The 13,042-nt window shown below is 40.8% G+C and overlaps 1 protein-coding gene across 1 annotated transcript in view; it reads right to left on the reverse strand.

The window, feature by feature from the left end:
- Positions 1 to 13,042, reverse strand: part of STPG4 (sperm-tail PG-rich repeat containing 4) — a 123,623-nt gene that overhangs the window by 74,821 nt on the left and 35,760 nt on the right. The gene's annotated exons all lie outside the window — the stretch shown is intronic.

Genomic DNA, 13,042 nt, shown 5'->3' on the forward strand with positions numbered 1-13,042 from the left:
GTTTGTGGTGAATTTGTTTTAATTCTATTAGATATATAATTACTTTTTATGGGAAATACAAAGCTATATAGCATAGCAATTACAATTTTCTTACTTGAGGCTGATGGGTATTAATCGATCAGATATGAGGAGCAACACAATAGAGTCTATGGGAATGTTTCATGATTCTTCCAGAAGCGCATTTGTGAGGTCAGACACTGATGTTGGGTGAGAAGGCCTGGCTCGCAGTCTCCGCTCTAATTCATCCCAAAGGTGTTCTATTGGGTTGAGGTCAGGACTGTCAAGTTTCTCCACCCCAAATTTTCTCATCCCTGGCCCGGATTCAGATAGAGATACGACGGCGTATCTCCTGATACGCCATCGTATCTCCTGATACGCTGTCGTATCTCTGAGTTCCGTCCGTCGTATCTATGCGCCTGATTCATAGAGTCAGGTTCCGCATAGATCTCCCTAAGATCCGACAGGTGTAAGTGACTTACACCGTCGGACCTTAGGCTGCAATTCCAGGCCGCCGCTAGGTGGCGTTTCGTTTTTTGGAGGCGAGGAATATGCAAATGAGGAGTTCCGCCAATTCAGAAACGAACGCCCGCCTGGCGCTTTTTTTTTACATCGTTTGCGTTCGGCTTTTTCCGGCGGATAGTTACCCCTGATATATGCGGCGTATCCTATGTTAAGTATGGCCGTCGTTCCCGGGTCGAATTTTTAATTTTTTACGTTGTTTGCGTAAGTCGGTCGCGAATACGGATGGACGTAATTTATGTTCACGTCGAAACCAATGACGTCCTAGCGACGTCATTTGGAGCAATGCACGCTGGGAAATTTAGCCGGCGGCGCATGCGCAGTTCGATCGGCACGGGGAGGCGCCTGATTTAAATAGTAAACTCACCCTAGCCGCGGAATTTGAATTCTGCCGGGGGATTTACGATCCGCCGGCGCAACTTTAGAGGCAAGTGCTTTCTGAATACAGCACTTGCCTCAAAAACTTGCGCCGGTGGATCGTAAATCAGATAGATTACGCGGATCTAAAGATCCCCTAATCTATCTGAATCTAAAATGGGGAGGGTAGTGCTGCGCTAATCAGTGGTGAATGGATAAGTGAATAAACAGGTGGGGGAGGGGAATGAAAGTAGGTGTAATTGAAATGAGGAGCAATATAGCCCAAATGGCATCAGCATAAAAATAAATATAAATGATCAGTGAACAATAACAGTAATGGTGCAAATCATATAACTACACAGGTTCCTCTTAATGTGATGAAATACACTATAAGTAATGGTGCAAAAAAAATTCCAGGTAACTGTGCTAAGTGACACTCCTATACTGGTGATAAACAGTCCATCAACAGAGTTTGAAAAATATTAGCAAAAACTATAAGTAAAATTTCAGAGTCCAAAAAAAGTCCAAGAAAGCAAAAGTGCAAGTGTAGGTCCGCAATATGGAGTGAGAGGAAAATGGGTATCCAGTGATCCTTTTAGGGTAAGTAAGGATGTCCCCTTACCTTACTGCTGTAAGGTAACAGCATATAGATCCAACCACATTAGATGGTTCACTCGATGGGCTCTGATCCAACAACGGCAGGTCCTCCTTGGAGTTCTCATCCCAGATTGGTCAGTTTCTCGCCCCAAAGAAATAAAGCATCGATGGTGTGATACCGTTTTAAAAAATTTAATTCTCAAAGAAAATAGACAGGGGTACTCACATAATCCAAAATACAATTGAGCATGTAAAAAAGAGGGGCAATCTGTCGCCAACGTCACCTCCGATACCTCTCAGTGGACTCATGCGCATTCGTCACTATCATGTGACTTCCTCAGGAGTAGTGAGAGGCATAAATGGGATCCTTTTTATAAGGTGACTTGTTTAGTAGGCTGTAAGTAAACTCAGCTGTTTGCCATGTAAATAATGCAGCTGCAGCCATTTTCCCGTAGTCTGCTAGGCATTTAATAGTAAAATCAAAAAATCAAAAAATTTCGCCCAGCATATAAAATATTTAAATTAGTAGCATTCAAATGGTGGGTGACAGATATGACATCTCATTTATATGGTTAACAATGAAAAAAATTGAAAAGACTTAAAAGCTTCAGCCAGGGGACGGAGACCATGGGGGGGGCAAACACAGAAGTCCCATTGTACCATCATAACATTCTGTGTTGACAGTACACAGCGTTCTACAGGAAGTCTGGCAGCCGCCATTTTGTTGTAGCTCAAAAGACGTCCCCAGCATCTCACAGAGCGCTGGGGATACATCTTACAAAAGTGAGCCATTCTGTCTGATGTCTGGTCGGGGGCCTGCATGGGGCCCCCCGACCTCGGCCAGCATCACAAATAGGCTTCCATCACGTATCGGCGGCGTCTATCAAAACGAGCGCCGCCGGAAGTGGAGCTGCAGCCACCTTGCAGCCACCGGAAGTGGAGCCGCGGCCATTTTTTTGAAGCCAATGCTTGTTAAATGGTGACACACGGCGTCCTCACAAGGGAGCACTCGAGGGAAACAATTAAAAACACAGGGGAGCAGGAATTTATGTGTATAAACACACTCATAATGCACCGAGAAGATTGAGGCTCAATTGGTATATTAAAAAATATTGAGAGCCAGAATAATTTGTTAAAAAATATATATATGTTAAAAAGTATAAAAAATTTAAATGAATGTATGTCGACATATTTAATTTCATTGAATGGATATGCCACATAAGGTTAAAAGACGTAGATGACGTGTGCGAACAGATCCACATATACAGATTAAAAACAATCTACGTCATCAATATTAGATAGCGAAAAGGAGAGAACAGAGAGGGTAAGTGAAGCAAGAAATAAATCAAAAAATAAAGTCTTATCGGTCACTTAAAAAACAATTAAGATCAAAATCTATGTTAAGACCTCGGGGAGCAAAAGTATCCAGAGTAAATATCCAGCGAGATTCTAACTGGCTCAATGTTCTAACTTTATGCCCGCCTCGCCAGTGTCTCACATAGGGCTCTATGCCCCAAAATTTAAGATGTGTCGGATCTTTATTGTGGTGGGTAAGGAAGTGTCTTGATACACTATGTTTATCGAAACCTTTAAGGATGTTTTGGACATGTTCTTTTATACGCACTCGTAATGCTCTTTTTGTCCGGCCTATGTATTGTAGACCGCAACTGCATTCGAGTGCGTATACAACTCCCTCTGTGTTACAGCAGATAAATTCTTTTATTTCGTATACATCTCCTGTACTAGTTGCAGTAAAATCTTTCCTCTTCTGGTTCGGTTTGTGAGTTCTCAAACATGCGTAGCATCTTTTGCATGGAAAAAAACCTTTACCAGTGAAAAAAGAGAGGAAGTTGTTTTTATTTTTAGGCGGATCAGGCACATTTTTAACAATTTTGTCCCTAATAGTAGGTGCCCTTTTATATACGAACTTTGGAATCGGTGGAAGGACACCCCCCAGTTCTTTGTCAGCCAGTAGTATATTCCAATGGCGTCTAATGACTTTTTCAATGCATTTATGTTGTATACTGTAATCGAAGATGATAGGCATCAAGTCTTTATGCATTTTTTGTTTAGGCTTATCACTCATAAGAGTCTGTCTATCCATTGTTGCCACTTCTGCAATCTTCTGGTTAATAAAGGAATTGTCGTATCCTTTTTGTTTAAACCTTTCTCCCATGTCTTTTGCTTGGGTGAGAAAAGTATCTTTGTCTGTACAATTTCGTCTTAGGCGCATTAATTGCCCTTTTGGAATGTTAAAAAGCCAGTTTCTGTGATGACAACTTTCAAGCGGCAAGTAGCTATTACGATCCACATTTTTAAAATGAGTTTTAGACCGGAGTTCGTTATTTTCTTGTTCCACCTCTAGGTCTAGGAATGTGATCTTTTTGTTGCTGATTTCCCAAGAAAGTTCAATGTTTCTGTCATTGGTATTTAAATCTTGTAGAAAATCTGCTAGCGTTTCTTTCTCGCCCCTCCACAGTATGAAGATATCATCAATATATCTTTTATATATGTACAGATCATCAGGAGGTTCAGAGAAGATTTTCCCTTCTTCCCATTGGGCCATAAAAAGCCCAGCTACACTAGGGGCAAATTTTGCCCCCATGGCTACGCCGGTTTTCTGGAAAAAGTAATTGCCGCCATACCAGAAGTAGCTATTTTTAAGACAAAAGTCCAAACTTTTTACCAGATATTTTCGTTGGATGCAGGGCAACTGGGAATATTTCCTGAGGCCCCATTTGACTGCTTCGCATGCTTGATGATGTAGTATGATCGTGTATAACGACGATACGTCTGCTGTTGCTAGCCAAAAGGGTCCATCATCTCTTGGTATATCATCCAGGCATTGTAACATCTGTTTTGTGTCTCTAAGATACGCTCTTGTACTCTGAACTACTGGCTGTAAATAGAAGTCAATGTATTGCCCCATTCTTGCAGTTAAGGAATCAATTCCATTTACTATAGGTCTGGGCGGTGGATTCGTGCTGTTCTTATGTATTTTGGGGAGTGAGTATACAATAGGTGTGTGACATGATGTAGGGATCAGATATTGTGCTTCTTTCTTATCCAGGATTCCTCTTTTTAGTCCTAAATGTACAATCTGTTCCAAGGCTTTTCTGCATTTAAACATGGGATTACTCAGAAGGCGGTTGTAGGTGTTGGTATCTCCTAGCATTTGTTCCATGCTCATTTTATACTGTTCCTTGGAAAGTACCACAATGCCACCACCTTTATCGGCTGGTCGAACTACTAGATCCTTTCTTTTCATCAATTTGCGTATTCCACTCCTAATATGTTTCGGTTCTTCTTGTTTTTTCACTTTCAGGTCCATTAGTTCTCCTGTGACCAATCTTTTAAAGACTTCCACACATTTATTATCTTTCACAGGCGGATTAAAAATAGATTTATTCTTCAGATTACTATGTCTAATTTCTTCATCTGGATTGGCAGTCCTAGTTTTGTAAGGGTTACTGATCATATACTTTTGAATATTTAATTTCCTTACATACTTTTGAATTCCTATATATGTCTGGAATTTATCCAGATTTTTCGCTGGTGCGTATTTGAGGCCTTTATCTAGGACGCCAATCTCTTCATGTGTAAGTGGGAGTCCACTTAAGTTGAAGATTCCCTCTCCCTTTCTGTTCTTTTTCTTTTGTGTTCTCTTTCCTCCTCGCTTTCCCCGTTTCTTTCTGGGGTTCTTCTGTAGGTTCTTATTTCCTCTGTATGTCGAGGCGGATGGTATTCTTGACCTCTCTCTAAAAAAGAAGAGGTATTGGGATTTTGATGTCTTTCCACTCTATCATCCACTGTTCGCTGTTCTAGGGGTGCATAATAATTCCGTGTAGGGATTGGACTCCTATCCTGTGGGTGATGAGTGTAATAACCTCGATCTCCCTCTCTTCGATCATTTGAACGAACAGGGCTTCTTCTTCTCTGTTCATGTGTATATCCTCTGTTCTCATGGTATTCATTTGGACGTCCCTGATAATAGTTGGTTTCCTGTGGCCGACCTCTATTCTCATAGCCTCCACCTCTATTATCTCGTTGGTTTTGGGGCTGGGGTCTATTATCCCTCTGGTCTTGTTGTGGTCTTTGTCCATAGTTATGGCCATTGTTATTATTTCTGCGTTTTTTCCAGAAGGGTTTCTTCCAACCATTCTGTGGTGTCCGCTCATTTTGGGGTGGTCTTCTCTCATTTTGGTAGGGAGTGTGTTGATTATAGTTGCCCTGTCTCTCTTCATTTCTGTACTGCCGGGGCGATTCGTGCCTATTCCTATCATGCGTTTCTTGGGTGGGCAAGTTGATCACTCTTGGGGGTGAATAGACCCTCACATTTCTCTCTGGTGTGGAATAGGTTGAGATGGGATCTGGTCGGCCCGATTGGCTCTGCCATTTAAACGTATGATCCGTTTTAAAATCATTCATATCGCGACTGTATTTTTTACTTTTCCTGTGTTGTACTTCCTTGTCTTTCTTTGTTAAATCATTATTCAGTTGTGTTGTGTATCTTACGAGATCTCCTGAATCTTTATATGCTTCTAGTTCTTCCTTGACCTCTAGGATGATCTGTTCGATCAGTTTCAGCTTTCTCTTTTTCCTGTCTAGTAGGAACATCAAAAGTTCTGACCCCTTGATGTTAAAAAATTTAAACCATTCGTCTATTGAGGCCTGATCTAATAGGCCATCATTAGGGGTTATATCCCATCGTAGACGCCGTGGGACAATGTTATCCTTAATATAGCGTCTATACCATCTAATGTGGTTGGATCTATATGCTGTTACCTTACAGCAGTAAGGTAAGGGGACATCCTTACTTACCCTAAAAGGATCACTGGATACCCATTTTCCTCTCACTCCATATTGCGGACCTACACTTGCACTTTTGCTTTCTTGGACTTTTGAAATTTTACTTATAGTTTTTGCTAATATTTTTCAAACTCTGTTGATGGACTGTTTATCACCAGTATAGGAGTGTCACTTAGCACAGTTACCTGGAATTTTTTTTGCACCATTACTTATAGTGTATTTCATCACATTAAGAGGAACCTGTGTAGTTATATGATTTGCACCATTACTGTTATTGTTCACTGATCATTTATATTTATTTTTATGCTGATGCCATTTGGGCTATATTGCTCCTCATTTCAATTACACCTACTTTCATTCCCCTCCCCCACCTGTTTATTCACTTATCCATTCACCACTGATTAGCGCAGCACTACCCTCCCCATTTTCAATTGCTTATGGTTTGATACACCTTCCAGTGCCGCAGCTGTACCTCCACTTCTCATCACTTTCATTTCCCCTCCCCCTTTCTTCCCCTCTCTGTTTCCCCTCCTTTGATAAGCGCGGTAATATCCATTTTTCCACTATTTATCACTGTCTCGCACTCATTACCGCAGCTATCATGGATGTCTTCTCATTTCTTGATAAGAGGCAGGTTAATCTTGAAGATGTTTTTAATGCTTCTGCACCTGTTAAGAAAAACAGTGACCTAGAGAGCCTCATGAGGAAGCTAGGGCATAATATGGAAAAAAAGATCAGCCTATGGTGGGACATAGTCACCTTTGAACGCTATATTAAGGATAACATTGTCCCACGGCGTCTACGATGGCATATAACCCCTAATGATGGCCTATTAGATCAGGCCTCAATAGACGAATGGTTTAAATTTTTTAACATCAAGGGGTCAGAACTTTTGATGTTCCTACTAGACAGGAAAAAGAGAAAGCTGAAACTGATCGAACAGATCATCCTAGAGGTCAAGGAAGAACTAGAAGCATATAAAGATTCAGGAGATCTCGTAAGATACACAACACAACTGAATAATGATTTAACAAAGAAAGACAAGGAAGTACAACACAGGAAAAGTAAAAAATACAGTCGCGATATGAATGATTTTAAAACGGATCATACGTTTAAATGGCAGAGCCAATCGGGCCGACCAGATCCCATCTCAACCTATTCCACACCAGAGAGAAATGTGAGGGTCTATTCACCCCCAAGAGTGATCAACTATATAGGGCCCACCCAAGAAACGCATGATAGGAATAGGCACGAATCGCCCCGGCAGTACAGAAATGAAGAGAGACAGGGCAACTATAATCAACACACTCCCTACCAAAATGAGAGAAGACCACCCCAAAATGAGCGGACACCACAGAATGGTTGGAAGAAACCCTTCTGGAAAAAACGCAGAAATAATAACAATGGCCATAACTATGGACAAAGACCACAACAAGACCAGAGGGATAATAGACCCCAGCCCCAAAACCAACGAGATAATAGAGGTGGAGGCTATGAGAATAGAGGTCGGCCACAGGAAACCAACTATTATCAGGGACGTCCAAATGAATACCATGAGAACAGAGGATATACACATGAACAGAGAAGAAGAAGCCCTGTTCGTTCAAATGATCGAAGAGAGGGAGATCGAGGTTATTACACTCATCACCCACAGGATAGGAGTCCAATCCCTACACGGAATTATTATGCACCCCTAGAACAGCGAACAGTGGATGATAGAGTGGAAAGACATCAAAATCCCAATACCTCTTCTTTTTTAGAGAGAGGTCAAGAATACCATCCGCCTCGACATACAGAGGAAATAAGAACCTACAGAAGAACCCCAGAAAGAAACGGGGAAAGCGAGGAGGAAAGAGAACACAAAAGAAAAAGAACAGAAAGGGAGAGGGAATCTTCAACTTAAGTGGACTCCCACTTACACATGAAGAGATTGGCGTCCTAGATAAAGGCCTCAAATACGCACCAGCGAAAAATCTGGATAAATTCCAGACATATATAGGAATTCAAAAGTATGTAAGGAAATTAAATATTCAAAAGTATATGATCAGTAACCCTTACAAAACTAGGACTGCCAATCCAGATGAAGAAATTAGACATAGTAATCTGAAGAATAAATCTATTTTTAATCCGCCTGTGAAAGATAATAAATGTGTGGAAGTCTTTAAAAGATTGGTCACAGGAGAACTAATGGACCTGAAAGTGAAAAAACAAGAAGAACCGAAACATATTAGGAGTGGAATACGCAAATTGATGAAAAGAAAGGATCTAGTAGTTCGACCAGCCGATAAAGGTGGTGGCATTGTGGTACTTTCCAAGGAACAGTATAAAATGAGCATGGAACAAATGCTAGGAGATACCAACACCTACAACCGCCTTCTGAGTAATCCCATGTTTAAATGCAGAAAAGCCTTGGAACAGATTGTACATTTAGGACTAAAAAGAGGAATCCTGGATAAGAAAGAAGCACAATATCTGATCCCTACATCATGTCGCACACCTATTGTATACTCACTCCCCAAAATACATAAGAACAGCACGAATCCACCGCCCAGACCTATAGTAAATGGAATTGATTCCTTAACTGCAAGAATGGGGCAATACATTGACTTCTATTTACAGCCAGTAGTTCAGAGTACAAGAGCGTATCTTAGAGACACAAAACAGATGTTACAATGCCTGGATGATATACCAAGAGTTGATGCACCCTTTTGGCTAGCAACAGCAGACGTATCGTCGTTATACACGATCATACTACATCATCAAGCATGCGAAGCAGTCAAATGGGGCCTCAGGAAATATTCCCAGTTGCCCTGCATCCAACGAAAATATCTGGTAAAAAGTTTGGACTTTTGTCTTAAAAATAGCTACTTCTGGTATGGCGGCAATTACTTTTTCCAGAAAACCGGCGTAGCCATGGGGGCAAAATTTGCCCCTAGTGTAGCTGGGCTTTTTATGGCCCAATGGGAAGAAGGGAAAATCTTCTCTGAACCTCCTGATGATCTGTACATATATAAAAGATATATTGATGATATCTTCATACTGTGGAGGGGCGAGAAAGAAACGCTAGCAGATTTTCTACAAGATTTAAATACCAATGACAGAAACATTGAACTTTCTTGGGAAATCAGCAACAAAAAGATCACATTCCTAGACCTAGAGGTGGAACAAGAAAATAACGAACTCCGGTCTAAAACTCATTTTAAAAATGTGGATCGTAATAGCTACTTGCCGCTTGAAAGTTGTCATCACAGAAACTGGCTTTTTAACATTCCAAAAGGGCAATTAATGCGCCTAAGACGAAATTGTACAGACAAAGATACTTTTCTCACCCAAGCAAAAGACATGGGAGAAAGGTTTAAACAAAAAGGATACGACAATTCCTTTATTAACCAGAAGATTGCAGAAGTGGCAACAATGGATAGACAGACTCTTATGAGTGATAAGCCTAAACAAAAAATGCATAAAGACTTGATGCCTATCATCTTCGATTACAGTATACAACATAAATGCATTGAAAAAGTCATTAGACGCCATTGGAATATACTACTGGCTGACAAAGAACTGGGGGGTGTCCTTCCACCGATTCCAAAGTTCGTATATAAAAGGGCACCTACTATTAGGGACAAAATTGTTAAAAATGTGCCTGATCCGCCTAAAAATAAAAACAACTTCCTCTCTTTTTTCACTGGTAAAGGTTTTTTTCCATGCAAAAGATGCTACGCATGTTTGAGAACTCACAAACCGAACCAGAAGAGGAAAGATTTTACTGCAACTAGTACAGGAGATGTATACGAAATAAAAGAATTTATCTGCTGTAACACAGAGGGAGTTGTATACGCACTCGAATGCAGTTGCGGTCTACAATACATAGGCCGGACAAAAAGAGCATTACGAGTGCGTATAAAAGAACATGTCCAAAACATCCTTAAAGGTTTCGATAAACATAGTGTATCAAGACACTTCCTTACCCACCACAATAAAGATCCGACACATCTTAAATTTTGGGGCATAGAGCCCTATGTGAGACACTGGCGAGGCGGGCATAAAGTTAGAACATTGAGCCAGTTAGAATCTCGCTGGATATTTACTCTGGATACTTTTGCTCCCCGAGGTCTTAACATAGATTTTGATCTTAATTGTTTTTTAAGTGACCGATAAGACTTTATTTTTTGATTTATTTCTTGCTTCACTTACCCTCTCTGTTCTCTCCTTTTCGCTATCTAATATTGATGACGTAGATTGTTTTTAATCTGTATATGTGGATCTGTTCGCACACGTCATCTACGTCTTTTAACCTTATGTGGCATATCCATTCAATGAAATTAAATATGTCGACATACATTCATTTAAATTTTTTATACTTTTTAACATATATATATTTTTTAACAAATTATTCTGGCTCTCAATATTTTTTAATATACCAATTGAGCCTCAATCTTCTCGGTGCATTATGAGTGTGTTTATACACATAAATTCCTGCTCCCCTGTGTTTTTAATTGTTTCCCTCGAGTGCTCCCTTGTGAGGACGCCGTGTGTCACCATTTAACAAGCATTGGCTTCAAAAAAATGGCCGCGGCTCCACTTCCGGTGGCTGCAAGGTGGCTGCAGCTCCACTTCCGGCGGCGCTCGTTTTGATAGACGCCGCCGATACGTGATGGAAGCCTATTTGTGATGCTGGCCGAGGTCGGGGGGCCCCATGCAGGCCCCCGACCAGACATCAGACAGAATGGCTCACTTTTGTAAGACGTATCCCCAGCGCTCTGTGAGATGCTGGGGACGTCTTTTGAGCTACAACAAAATGGCGGCTGCCAGACTTCCTGTAGAACGCTGTGTACTGTCAACACAGAATGTTATGATGGTACAATGGGACTTCTGTGTTTGCCCCCCCCCATGGTCTCCGTCCCCTGGCTGAAGCTTTTAAGTTTTTTCAATTTTTTTCATTGTTAACCATATAAATGAGATGTCATATCTGTCACCCACCATTTGAATGCTACTAATTTAAATATTTTATATGCTGGGCGAAATTTTTTGATTTTTTGATTTTACTATTAAATGCCTAGCAGACTACGGGAAAATGGCTGCAGCTGCATTATTTACATGGCAAACAGCTGAGTTTACTTACAGGCTACTAAACAAGTCACCTTATAAAAAGGATCCCATTTATGCCTCTCACTACTCCTGAGGAAGTCACATGATAGTGACGAATGCGCATGAGTCCACTGAGAGGTATCGGAGGTGACGTTGGCGACAGATTGCCCCTCTTTTTTACATGCTCAATTGTATTTTGGATTATGTGAGTACCCCTGTCTATTTTCTTTGAGAATTAAAATTTTTAAAACGGTATCACACCATCGATGCTTTATTTCTTTGGGGCGAGAAACTGACCAATCTGGGACGAGAACTCCAAGGAGGACCTGCCGTTGTTGGATCAGAGCCCATCGAGTGAACCATCTAATGTGGTTGGATCTATATGCTGTTACCTTACAGCAGTAAGGTAAGGGGACATCCTTACTTACCCTAAAAGGATCACTGGATACCCATTTTCCTCTCACTCCATATTGCGGACCTACACTTGCACTTTTGCTTTCTTGGACTTTTGAAATTTTACTTATAGTTTTTGCTAATATTTTTCAAACTCTGTTGATGGACTGTTTATCACCAGTATAGGAGTGTCACTTAGCACAGTTACCTGGAATTTTTTTTGCACCATTACTTATAGTGTATTTCATCACATTAAGAGGAACCTGTGTAGTTATATGATTTGCACCATTACTGTTATTGTTCACTGATCATTTATATTTATTTTTATGCTGATATCATTTTGGCTATATTGCTCCTCATTTCAATTACACCTACTTTCATTCCCCTCCCCCATGCAACGGAATTTCGTGCGTTGGAATTGCGAGAAACTGACCAATCTGGGACGAGAACTCCAAGGAGGACCTGCCGTTGTTGGATCAGAGCCCATCGAGTGAACCATCTAATGTGGTTGGATCTATATGCTGTTACCTTACAGCAGTAAGGTAAGGGGACATCCTTACTTACCCTAAAAGGATCACTGGATACCCATTTTCCTCTCACTCCATATTGCGGACCTACACTTGCACTTTTGCTTTCTTGGACTTTTGAAATTTTACTTATAGTTTTTGCTAATATTTTTCAAACTCTGTTGATGGACTGTTTATCACCAGTATAGGAGTGTCACTTAGCACAGTTACCTGGAATTTTTTTTGCACCATTACTTATAGTGTATTTCATCACATTAAGAGGAACCTGTGTAGTTATATGATTTGCACCATTACTGTTATTGTTCACTGATCATTTATATTTATTTTTATGCTGATGCCATTTGGGCTATATTGCTCCTCATTTCAATTACACCTACTTTCATTCCCCTCCCCCACCTGTTTATTCACTTATCCATTCACCACTGATTAGCGCAGCACTACCCTCCCCATTTTCAATTGCTTATGGTTTGATACACCTTCCAGTGCCGCAGCTGTACCTCCACTTCTCATCACTTTCATTTCCCCTCCCCCTTTCTTCCCCTCTCTGTTTCCCCTCCTTTGATAAGCGCGGTAATATCCATTTTTCCACAATCTATCTGAATCTAGCCCCATGTCTTTATGGACCTTGTTTTGTGCATTGGTCCAAATAATTTGGACCAGTGCTTGAGTGCTTCCGTCATATACCGCTTCCTATCAGTCTGGATATAGATATCGGATATTCCAGCTGCTCTCAACACACAACGAGACAAGAC

The sequence above is a fragment of the Rana temporaria genome, chromosome 4 (assembly GCF_905171775.1).
Source record: "Rana temporaria chromosome 4, aRanTem1.1, whole genome shotgun sequence".
NCBI lineage: Eukaryota > Metazoa > Chordata > Amphibia > Anura > Ranidae > Rana > Rana temporaria.